This window comes from Vicugna pacos, chromosome 10 (assembly GCF_048564905.1).
Source record: "Vicugna pacos chromosome 10, VicPac4, whole genome shotgun sequence".
Classification (NCBI taxonomy): domain Eukaryota; kingdom Metazoa; phylum Chordata; class Mammalia; order Artiodactyla; family Camelidae; genus Vicugna; species Vicugna pacos.
In genome coordinates, this window is record NC_132996.1 from 27081485 (window position 1) to 27094627 (window position 13143).

Below are 13143 nucleotides of genomic sequence, written 5' to 3' on the forward strand. Positions count from 1 at the left end.
GAGAGAAAGAGAAGCTCAAACTAGAGCTGGCTGCTCTGCACAACTTTGCTAAGGGAAGAACTCTTTGCTATAACCTGTAATCTGGGTTGATTGAGAATCCTGTAATTTTGAGTTTTGCAGAGTTTAAAAAACCAGTTGCTTCCTCACTGAAGCACTTATGAGTTGTAACTGCAAAATGGCAGCCTTAGGAGCAATTAAAACTAGTGCGCTCTTTAGAAAAGCTGTTGCCTGTTGGCAAAGAAAGATGGTGCCCTCCCACCCCAGCCAGTTGTTTCATATGGCCCGAAGACAGCCATCATCCGGTTGGCAGAATGGCAAGTAAGTAGAAGATCACAATCTTCAGGCTTGAAAACCATGTCTAGATAAGATCTTTGGCCGTAGATACTCACAATGGAACTGACTAAAACCAAACAGACCAAAGGTCTACTAAATTTTTGAAGGAGCTGTGCTATTAATGAAACCCCAAACCCAGCCTGAAAAGGCCTGTAATTGCTCAACCTTCAGAACACTTCTTGGGTCCTTGAACCTACACCAGCAGGAAGTGGAGTTGGATGAATGTGAATTTCCCAAGTAGGGAGTGCTCTCATATTCTTCATGGATGTGGCTTTCCAGCCTTGGGCTTGTGTGCTGCTTCTCAGTCATGTGGCCAGTCTAGGAATTAAGTGAGGACTATTGACTTACTCATTAGATTAGGCAATTTTTTTTTTAATTTTGTCTTTTTTTTGTGGGGGGGTGTGATTAGGTTTCTTTATGTATTTTTAATTAATATATACGTATATTTATTTATTTATTGGCGGAGGTACCGGGGATTGAACTCAGGACCTTATGCATGCTAAGCATGCACTCTACCACTGAGCTATACCCTCCCCCAGGTTAGCAAGTTTTTACTGAATGCTTCTCTGTGTCTTATATGGGGTTAGTTCTGGGGATAGAGTTGTGAAGGGAGGGAGAGGCAGTGGAGAGAGTCCAGAAGTTCTGGTAGCACCCCCATTCACTCAGGCTCATCATCCACAGCTGTATCTCCTTGGCGAGGCCCTTTGGAAGGGCTCCAGAAGCTCCCACATCTGTCCCTGTTGCTGATCTCTGTGCTGTGTATCCTGTCAGTACCAGCTTCCTTCCATTTTCTAGGTAAGTCAGTCTTGCTGGATTTCCCCAGGTTGCATCTGTATCTGGGCCTCCCGTTGACATTTCCAAAACACTGGTCAGATAGGTGGCTAGAGGTTAGGACTCATGGCTCTGGTGCCCTCAGACAGAATATCCCCAAGACTGGACTGTCCAAGGCAGTGGCTTGCAAACTGTTGTACCATGGGCCTAAGAACCCATCTCCTGCCCAAGCAACCCATCCTAAGTGGGAAGAAAACCTGGTGACAACAGCAAGTATTTTTAGACAATGTTTTAGTTTTATGCTTTAACAGTAGGAGTATGGATAATTTGATATGAACACTAACATACACTTATCCTCTTGTCATGAAAATGTCCCCACCATTTACAGATAAGTGTGCCTGTAAATCCCCACCGTTTACAGATAAGTGTGCCTGATCATGAGGAACTATTAGAAATGGTCTGTATTAGGCAGGGTTTCTAGTTGTACATCCAGAAAGCTGGGACTAGCATAAACAAAAAGTATGTTCTCTCTCTCTCTGCCCCTGGCCTCTGTGTGTCTGCTTCATTCTTTCCTATCTACCAGCTCCAGGAGGAAAACATCCCAGGGAAGGATTCTGATTGGCCCAGCTTCTGTCATGTGCCTGTCTAGGGCAAGTTCTGTTTCTGAAAGAAGGTGGGTTGGCGGGGGAGGCTGCTGGGAAAACAAACATTATACTTGGTTTATACAGCAAGGCTCCTGAGAGCAGAACTTTATTCAGAGAGGAGTCACTCCGTGGCTCCTTTGGTTAGATAAATGTATGGTGAATAGATACCTGTGTTATGGCTGAAGGGCAACACAGGATTCTTGTGTTACTCTGAACCTGAAAAAGATCTTTCCTCTTCACCCACCTTGATCTGGTCCCTGGGGAGGGAGGAAGTAGAAAACTTTGCCTTCCAGCCAAGGATCCTCCCAGAAGCAGTGAAGTCACATGTTTACAACCTCCTTGGTTGGTTGAGATGGTACTCACTGGGCTCAGCCTTCAAGAAAAGACACCAGAGGCCCCAGAGGCCCTCATCATGAGGCATGCTGGAAACACAGGTCACTGTTCTGCCACAGCTCATGGTCAGAGTTAGCACTCTGCACTCCCATCTCTCCGCAGGGAATATATTTATGTGTTTGGAGAACAGTGACTGTACATGAGAAGGGAACACAAAGAACTCAGCACGCCCATCAGGTTCAGAGTAGCACCCAACAGGAGGTCCCTGTGGCCTGAGTAAGGATCTGACTCAACATGAGTATCATGTTAGCAATGGTCAAGGGCACCTTGGACTTAGTGGACTTTGGAACCAGGACCATCCTCTTGGACTTGAAAAAACCTCCAGAGTTCTTGGATAATTCTGGACTTGGGGACCAAGAGAGATATACAAACATCCTGCTAAGAAAGAGATGTCACCTTTTTTGTACCCCAACTGGATCCTGCCAGTTATGTGCGGTAACAGGGCTCTTTAGTGAAATTCTGATTGTGAGTTATCAATATTGCCTAGTAAGGTATATTTCTGCTTATGATTAATAAATTTTTGCTAACTTAATAATATATGCAGTAGATGGCTAATAATCAGCCTCTGTTTTATGTAAAAATGAGTCTAATCAATTGTAAGATCTTCCATTTTTAGATCTGTGGGCTGGTCATCAGTAGACCCTGAGGGGCCACCTAGTAGGCTGAGACCACACTGGGAGGATTACAGGGCTCCGTGGGGCATAGCACACCCCACCCATCAGGGGTGATGGGACAACCCTGAGATTACATGTATCTTGCCAAAGCACTTGGATTTCTATCTTCTCCTTGCTTGGGGTCTATTGATATATCTTTTAAGAATAATAATAACAATAATAGCAAACACTTATAGTACTTCCTACATGCCAGGCTCTATTCTAAGCACTGTACGTACATTAGCTCACTTGATCCTTACAACAACTCTTGGAGATAAAACTGTTAAGTCATGTCATTTTACATGCAGAGAAACTGAAGCACAGAAGGGCTAAATCTGAGGTCTGAGGTCACACAGCCAGTGAGTGGCATATCTGGTCATAGATCTCAAGCAGGCTAGCTCCAGGGTAGGGATTCTTCTTTTCTCTGCTATAAACCTCTTGTTGTCTGGGAAATCCTCTGGACCCCTCCTCAGAATAATGTTCTTAAGTATCCAAAAATACCTAGGATTAAAAAGGAACCCAATATTATTGAAATTTGGTTACCAAGATATAAAGGAAGCATTTGAGATATAGTAAACTATGTGCTTCTTTATTAACACATTTAACAACAAAATCTAGACGCAGATCTAATAACTCCTAAGTTTGAGTGAGTGATGAGTATGAATGTTAAAGACATCTGAAACGACTCTAATGTAACAAAATACCCGTGATTTCTGTTAATGACATAGTCACAGTTACCTCTAATGCTACTGTGGTTGGTTGCCTACATTCATAATTGAAGGAAATGATAAATTTCATTAAGGGTTAATGAATATAAATATGTATTTTTTTTCCCATTTAAGTTCACAGACTTCATAAATTATATGGGTCCATGGACTCATTAAAATATCCTCTTCTAGAGTCGCTGCACACAAGTACTACGGCAGCTGCTCCCAGTTGTTAAAGTGACCCTGGTCTCCTGGGCTGTTTGGCATCCCAACTGCTCACGGAACAGCATACTCAGATGGGCTCCGAACACAGCTCAGAGGCCATCACCCCAGGAAGCCCTCCCTGAACCCCCAGACTGAGCCATGAGTTTCCTCCAGTCTCCCATAGTCAAGGCTTCCCTCAATTATTTCACAGAGTTTATTGTCACATCCATGTCCTCTTTAATCATCTTTGTTTGGTCCATAAGTACTTGTTGAGCCCCTGTATTGGACCAGACAGTGTGCTATGTCCAGAGAATCCATTAATGAAAAAAAAATTTACATTCTAGAAGGAGGAGAGAGGAAAAATACAAGAAATACACTGAGTGCAACAGAAACCCTTAGGGAATTTTTGACAAATAAATAACATGATATGATTTATGTTTTTAAAAGCTCACTCTACCTGCTAGGTGAAGAATTTTCAAGTGGGACAAAAGTGGAGCAAGAAGACTAGTTAGTAACCATGCCAGGCAGGAGGTAGAAATGACCTGGAAGGGGGAGGTAGCAATAGAGATGATAAGCGGATGGATTTTTTAATGCATTTTGGAGATTTTACTAACTTGCTGCTGGACTGAGTATAACTTTTAAGGGAAAGAGAGAATTTAGGAAAGTATTTCAGGTTTCTAGATTTAAGTGGTTGCATTTGCATATATATGAATATATATGTACATGTATGTACGCATTTGTTGAAATATGCACAAAATATTTCTAGATGGCTATACAAGAAATTCCATGGAAAGTGTGGTAGAATATGGCCACAAATTCTTCCCAGTCCCTGTATACATGGCTTTTTGCTATGTGGCTTTGCTGCTCCTTCCATCAAGAGATGGAGTCTGTTTTTCCCCACTCACAGCTGTCTAGCCAGCTAACTTGCTTTTATCAATAGAACATAATTAAAGTGATGGCAGAGTCTGGGCCTAGGCCTCAAGAATCCTTGTAGCTTCCATCCTTTCCCTCTTGCTGCTCTGAGACCACCATGTAAAGACCACCATCCCTGGGGATGAGAGACCACAGGGAGAAAGAGGCCCAGTAGACACACAGCCTGAACTGCCACACACATGAGCGAGGCCATCTTATACCTTGTAGACACAGTCCATCTGCCAAGGGACTGAGCAGCATGGTTCAACCCAGGTGAGACCAGCTGAAGCACTGCCCAGCTTGGTCCAGCCCAAATTATTGAACCATAGCATCATAGGAAAATAAGTGGTTGTTGCTTTGAGCCTCTAAGTCTTGTGGTGATTTATTACACAATAAGATAACTGTTACAGGAGGGAATTGAGTGGCTGAAGAACAGGAATGGGGGAGAGATTTTCATTCACCCTATTGTGTCATTTAAATTTTGAACCTTGTGAATATATTACCTATTTATTCTCAAAAACTTTTATGCCACATTCAGTGCATTAATCCCTTATTTTGAACATAAAAAGTACAGTTTTTAATTGAGCCATCATTATCATTAATATTTTAAAACTTTCTCTTAAAGCATAACATACCTGTGGGAAAGTATACAAATCATAATGGTACAGCTTGATGAACTTTCACAAAATGAACATGCCTGTGTGACTAGCATCCAAATCAAGAAAGAATACCAGCTTCCTTCAAGCCCCCTCCTAGTTGCTAACCACAAAGAGTAGATTTAGATTTATTTATTTACAAATCTGTATTTTTAGATATTGTTTTTTACTTATACTGTATTTATTGACAGAAAAGTAGTTTTTTTCCTCCCCACTATATGCATTTAAACAGGTATTTAAAGAATGTCATTTTAAAGGCACATCAAGTTATTTACCTTCACCAGGCAACCACAGATCTCCATCTGGCTCTCCTGCTTTATGAGGGTAAAAGCATCTTGAGACGTTCCTGGCAGAAGCCAAACCCTGGCATTTGGGAAGGTGTGTTACTGCCCTCTTGTGGCTGTATTTAGTTATTGCACCCAGGTCAATGCAGGACTTTCCAATGCTTTAGCCAAGGTGAAGAAGTAGATAAACTGGGCTCCATTCTGGGCAGAACTTTTAGAATAACCCTTCTAGCTGACAGTCCCCGGCTTGAGTAGCACCTATAAACTTACTCCCATGACTAGTAGATAATTGCCACCAGCAGCCTGTCCTTCATGGGGAGATGTGTTAAGATGGGGAGGGAGGAGGGGCAGCTGAAGTTTCCTCCTGAGGAACAACCAGCTGCTAGAGACTGGCCTTGAAGTTCTCAGAACATAGTATTTGGGAGCACCCTGGGTGGACTCACATAGTTGAAGCCATGAATCCCACTTCTCCGGAGCTTCTCCCTCTTCTCAGGTCCTGTGGGAGGGGCATGGTGTGTGCAAAGCTTCAGTGAAACCAGGAGGTGTGGCCAGGGATGCCCTGGACTTCACAAGCTATGACCCACTGGTGTGAGCCCGCACAGGGAGAAAGACAGAGGGGAACATAGAGTGCGATAGAAAGCTATGGTGGGTTTTTGACAATAGGTGACATGATGTGACATATTTCTATAAGCTTGCCCTTTGGGGAGGGACTGGTGATTTCTTGAGATAAGACCTGGTTGATGCAAGGCCATGGAAAGTGGATCTGCTGGGGAGGTCTCCAGGAGTAGATGGTGCTGCCAGGCTGAAGCCTTGTCTCCCACCTTGCACACCTGCGGCTTTACCCTGCATGCAGCTTGTGGAGCAGGTCTGGCTGAGCAGACAGAGCCAGTTGCAATCAGTTGATATTGACCATGATCAATTTTATTTTATGCCTCCTTGACTGTCCCTATCTTACGGTTTCCTCTTTGCTTAACACTTTGTGATGCAAAGAAATTGTGGAACACACACTACTCAGTGGCACAGATACAAAATAGGGTAGAATAAAGGAAACAAACAAGCAGAGAAGCAGGGCACAGGCAATCCGTGGAACTCTCATTACCCCACTGCACTGTGGTCAGAGTCCCAGGAGAAAGGGCCCTGTTCCGGTAATGCTGAAATGGAGAAGGAATATACTTTGCTGACATGAATGATTTTTTTAAAGTAACTTTCAAATAGAGTGGGAACAGCTATTTCACATTGGAAGATCCCCTGTAGAGGATGTAGAATCTGTTGGAAAGGGGGAGCTCCTAGGACCCTGCAGCTGACACCACTGGGCTCATCCAGACACACTGAGCTGGCTGTCTAGGGGGTGAAACGAGCCTCTAAGGCTATCTAGATATGCCTCTCCTCACACTTAAAAAAAGATTTTCTGTGTCAGTTAGGATGTTTGGGGCTGTAACTGAGTCTTCCCAACAGAAAGTGACTTAAGCCACGAAAGTTTTATAATCTTGCTTAACAGGAAGTCAGCTGAACAGCCGGTGGTTTGACTCAGTGGCTCAACCTGTCACTCAGGACCTTGCCATTTCTCCTCTCAGCCCCCTTCCTTGGCAACATCTTCCTTCATGGTTGTCAGGCAGCGGCTCTAGATGCAAATACATCATTACACAACAACTTCCCAAATCTCTCCCCCTTTTCTCTCTTTCTTTTTCTCTTACCAGAGAGGGAAGTCTTTCTTAAAATTCTGCCCCTACCTCCCACTAGGAGGCCTCCCCTTTCACCCCACTGCTCAGAAGTGGGGTACATGGGCTCCACTAAACCAATTGCAGGGGACAGAGGCTGGTTCATACTAATTATGATTCATCCTGTCAGTGAGAAGAAAGAGAGAAGGCCTGTTGGGAAGTGACTGCCTGTGTCTGCCATTACATTTTTTGTTCTTGCCTCTGATTACGGAAGTCACTGGAGAAAATTTGGGAAACCCAGAGAAGGAAGAGGAAGAAAATAAAATTTCCCAATATTCTGCCATCCAGATCCAACCTCTGTTGTATCCGTTTTGCACTGGTTTTATCCATCTTTACACATTTCTCTTCCCAGCCCCTTCCATCCTTATTTTGCACCAGCCCCCAAATCTGCCCACCACTCGCAAGCACGTAGGCCATGGCCCTAATCTCGTCCCTCACTCTTTTATTTTTTAACTGTAAAAAACAAGAGTATATATAATAAATGTGTATGGTTTAAAGAATAATGATGTAATGAACACTTCTGAATCTACTACTTGGCTTAAAAACTAGAGCATTACTAATACTTTGAAGCCCTGATCACATCCCTTCCTTTCCCTTCCTGAGTTTGCTGTTATTCACCCTATTAGTCATTTGTTGCCACAAAATGCCACATACTGCCTCAAAATTCAGTGAGCCTTTTTCTCCCTCTCAGGGTCCACAGGTTAACTGCTTTGCACTAATCTAGGCTGGGTGTGGTGGGGCGGCTCTGCTTCAGGTTGTGGGTTGGCTGGATTTTTGGATATGGTCTGCTGTATATGTCTCTCATCCTGCTTGGATCAGAGTCTGCCTATTCTTCTGTTGGTAGCTCACTGAAGTGTGAGAGCCGCAACCAACAGCACGAGCACATTTAAGGCACTGTTCATGTCATATCTGCTAACATTGCACTGGCCGAAGCAAGTCATGTGGCCAAGCCCAGCCTCGGTGGGGCCAGGAAGTACATGCCTTCACAGCCGAGGGAAGTACAGTGAACATTTGCTAAACCGTAATCTGGACTATCCCAAACGTGCCCTTTGTTTTCTTCGGTTTTACCAAATAGGGATGTATCTCTAAATTATGCTATTTATAATATAATCCATATAATATTGTATAACATGTAATGTATTTATATAAGTTGTTTTCTTCTGTTTTTGAACATTATGTAAGTGGATTCAGAATGGATATGTTTCTTCTAAGTTATTTTTCTCTTGCTTCCTCCTTACTCGCTCTCTCCCTGTTTTATCAGTCATGATGCTTGATTGTGAACACAGACACCAATCCTGGCTCACTTAAGGAAGGTAATTGATTGGAAGTGTGTCAGGTAGTTCACAGAATTGATGGGAAGGTTGGACAACCAAGCTCAGGAAGTGGGCAGGATGCAGATCAGTATTTGCCTGGGGCTGGCGATGGAGGAGGAATTCCCTGTAAAGGGGCACAAGGAAACTTTTGGTGGTGATGGAAGTGTTTTTTACTTTGATTGTGACAGTGGTTACATGGGATCTATGCATTTTTCAGACTCATCAAACTATGGGTCAAAACAACAAAATGGGTGCAGTTTGTTGTATGTAAATTATACATTAAGTTGATTTAAAAAAAAGAGGACCTGCTTTATTTAATAATAATTTTTAAAAGTCTGTAGTGGCTAGGGTTTGAAAAAGCAACTGTGGGGTTCTCCCCAGACCAGCTTTATGTAGTTTAAGGTGATATTCCTGGCTCCATACCTGCTTCTCTAGGTCTCTTGTTGATTCTGTGAGATCCCTGATAGCATTTTTTGTTCTTTAAATGTAACGTGTTTATTGAGATATGTCTCAATAAACAATTCAATGGTTTTTACTATGTTCACAGAGTGGTACAACCATCACCACAATCATTTTTAGGACATTTTCACCACCCCACAAAGGAAGCCTGGATCGTTTAGCAGCCACTCCTGCTTCCCGCCAGTCCCCTGTACCCATGTGCTAGGGCTGCCATAACAAAGTACCACAAACTGGGGGGCTTAAAGTACCAACAATTTATTCTTTCATAGTGCTGGAGGCTAGGAGTCCAAAATCAAGTTGCTGGCCGCACCACACACTCTCTGCAGGCTCTAGGTGAGCATCTGTTCCATGCCTTTCTCTTAGCTTCTCCTGTTGTCAGCAATTCTTGGTGGTCCTTGGCTTGTAGGTGCATCACTCCAGTTGCTGCCTCCATTGTCACAGGACAATCTCCCTGTGTCTCATGTTTTCACGTGGCATTCTTTCTTTGTGTATGTCTCTCTGTGTCTCTTCTCTTCTTATAAATACATCATTCGTAATAGATTAAGAACCTACTCTACACTAGTATGATCTCATCTTAATTATATCTGCAAAGACCCTATTTTCAAGTAGGGTCATATTCAGAGGTACTAGGGGTTAAGACTTGAACACATCTTTGTGGGGGACAATTCAACCACAACACCCTCTCATCCCAGGCAACCACTACATCTACTGATATCTACTGTCCGTATTTATGGATTTACCTACTCTGGACATTTCATATGAGTATAATGATATAATGTATCATCTTTTGGGACTAGTTTCTCTCACATAGCATAATGTTGTCAAGGTGCATCCATGTTATGATATGTTGTGTCAGTGCTCCACTACTTTTTATTCCAAATAACATTCCATTGTATGGCTATACCATATTTTGTTTATTCATTCATTAGTTGATGAGCATTTGGGTTGTTTCCACTTTTCGGCTATTGTGAGTAGTACTGCTATGAATATTCATGTACATATTTTTGTGTGGACATATGTTTTCATTTCTCTTGGGTGTATATCTAGGAGTGGAATTGTTGGCTTCTATGGTAGTTCTATGTTTAACTTTATGAGGACCTGCTGGCCTATTCCAAAGCAGCTGCACCATTTTACATTCCTACCAACAATATATGGGGTTTCCAATTTCTCCACATCCTTGCAAACACTTGTTATTATCTATGTTTATAATTATTAGCCATCCTATAGTGAATTTGAAGTGGTATCTCATTGTGGCTTTGACTTGTATGTCCCTAATGACTAATGGTGTTGAGCATCTTTTTGAGTGTTTATTTCCATATTTTAAAATAAATTTTTTCTCTTAATGGCTAGAAATTATTGTCATGTTTTTGTTGTTTATAATTATGAATCCCAGGAACATTCCTGGAAGTGTCCTTGAGAGTTATCTGTCTTCTGAGTTGGTCGTGGGCCTAACAAAGGAGTTTCCTAAGGGTACTTTGAGTCCTTACTAAGCTCACTGAAGATCCCATGGGTACAGGAGTTTCATTCCACAGAGGACCTCCAAATTCACCAATGCCCTTAGGAATGAGAAGCTGTTTCCTAACTTATTCAGTCAGTAAACTGACTCTCTCTACCTGTTTCATGCCTGGCTCTGTGCCTAGGGTCCTGCTTCAAGGTGAACATCATTTTCTACAGAAGGCAAATGTGGAAGGAGTTGGTCACTGCTTGCAGTGACCAGAGCTGTTGCAGAGATAAATGCAGGGGCTCTCTGTCCCTGGGAACAAGAGGCTTCTCAGAGATGGAGACAGAAGAGGTGAGTCCTGGAGGATGAATGAGCTAGGCAGGTGAAGGGGCAAGATGTGTGGTGGTGCTCAAGAAATGTCTCAATCAGAGGGACAGTTTTGCATTAGCAGTGATATAAGTTCAACTACTAGAACAGTGATCCTATGTGACAGAAATAGATCTTTAACAGTTCAACTATAAGCAGTCCAAGGGGGAGTATAAATTATCTATTTCTGCATAAGAAATTACCCCAAAACTTAGTGGCTTAAAATAGTAGACAACCATTGTCTCACATATTTTCTGTGGTCAAAAATTTGGAAGTGGCTTAATGAGGTGATTCTGGCTCCAGGTTCTCATGAGGTTGCAGTCAAGACCCCAGACAGGGCTGCAGGCATCTGAAGCTTGACAAGAAGCTTGGCTGTTGGCAGGAGGTCTCAGTTCCTCATAATGTGAATCTGTTCTCATGACATGGCAGCTGGCATCTTTCAGAGCAAGTGATCAAAGAGAGAGTGAGACAGAAACCACTCCACTTCCAGAAGTTCAGGATGACCAAAACATTGGGTGTTCCCTGGGTTTCTCTCTGCCAGAATGTCTAAACACATACGCACAATTATTGTCTACTTATATGTCAGTCCTCATACTCAATTGTGAAAGCCTCTAGGATAGGGCGTCTTTCTCAAGGAGAAATAAACAAATCTGTAATATGGTGGGAAATTTTAACACAATTCTCCCAGTACCTGTTAGAATATGCAAATTAAAAAATCAATAAGGACAAAGAAGATTCGGATAGCATGTTAAAAATGTTAACCTAATTGACATATATAGAACACTGGATTCAATAACCATAGAATACATATTCTTTTCAAGCATACATGGAATATTTATTGATATGCTGGAAAATAACATAAGTTTAACCAAATTTCAAAGACCTAAAATCATGTAGAGTATGCTCAATGGCCACAGTTGGCTTATGCTAGTAATTAAAAAAGTAAGAAAGAACGACACAACACCAGGTTGACACTCTGACCAATAGGAACAGACTGGAAAAGTTTGACTACATCAGCATGAGTGTGTCCAAGGACACAAACTTCATTAATATAGACAATGACATCACCTGCAAGGGAAACAAAGAAAAAGATTGACAACATGAGAGCAATTTTTCAAGTCATCAAGCAAGCAAGTGATAAAGGACCCTGCAGCAACATCTTTATGGAGCTACTCAGAAGACTTCTGAATGTAAAAAACGAGCGGTCAGTTATCACAGGATAAAACTATCTAACAACTTGACACAACTCCTCTGCTCACTTAAAAAATATATTGATGCCTAGACATTGTCACGCCAAAATTGTTGAAAATGGAGATGTAAGCAAATGTTTGCTTGCTCAAATAGAATTGATTGGGTAGGATATTTATAGACTGTGCTGTATGAATGTCATTTACATGTTGTGAAATAAAAATATGAGCCACCTGGAAAAAAAAAAAGTAAGAAAGAAAGACCTAGAAAATCCCCAAATGTTTGGAAATTGAACAGTATAATACTAAATAATCCAAAGATCAAGAAATAGATCACAATAGAAATTAGAAAATAACTTAATCAAAATTGTCAAATGATAATGAAAATACAATATGTCAAATCTCAAGGAATAAAGCTAAAGCTATGCTTAGAGTGAAATGTATGGTTTTAAATGCATATATTGGAAGGAGAAAATGGCTGAAAATCAATTAACTAAATATCTACCTATTTGAGATTAGGAAGTTATCCTAGGAAGTAGGAGTTAAAAACATCCAGAAATTAAATTCAAAAAAAGTAAATGAAGAAAAATTATAAAGATAACAGAAAAAGTTAATAAAATAGAAAACAAAATAGAAGAGCATCAAAAGAACCAAAAGTTATTGGCACAGAGTAGGTGTTTGGTGAATAACTGCTGAGTGGACAGACGGAGCAATGGATGGACGAAGAGAATGTTAAGTGATAGGGCCCCAAGGCAGAGGCCTTTACTACATGGGCACTGACCACTGCATAATCACCAGAAGAAATAAAAGTTACAATGGTGAAATGGCACATAGTGAGTTTTTTTATTGATGAAAAAAGATGATGGAAGAATCAGAGAAATCTTGATAAAATGCAGATCAGCAAAGGCCTGTCTCCTTTTCTATTTTCTCTCTTGGAGCTTCAGCAGAGAGGTCAGGATATTTGGTCCCCTGTTTAGACCCTAAGGATGTTTTTGCCTTGTGTTTATGAATACAGATTTTTTAGATGGAATTATATCATATTGATTACTTTTCACTGAGAAAATATTTCCCAGAACAAATGCCATTAGGTCAATTCAATACC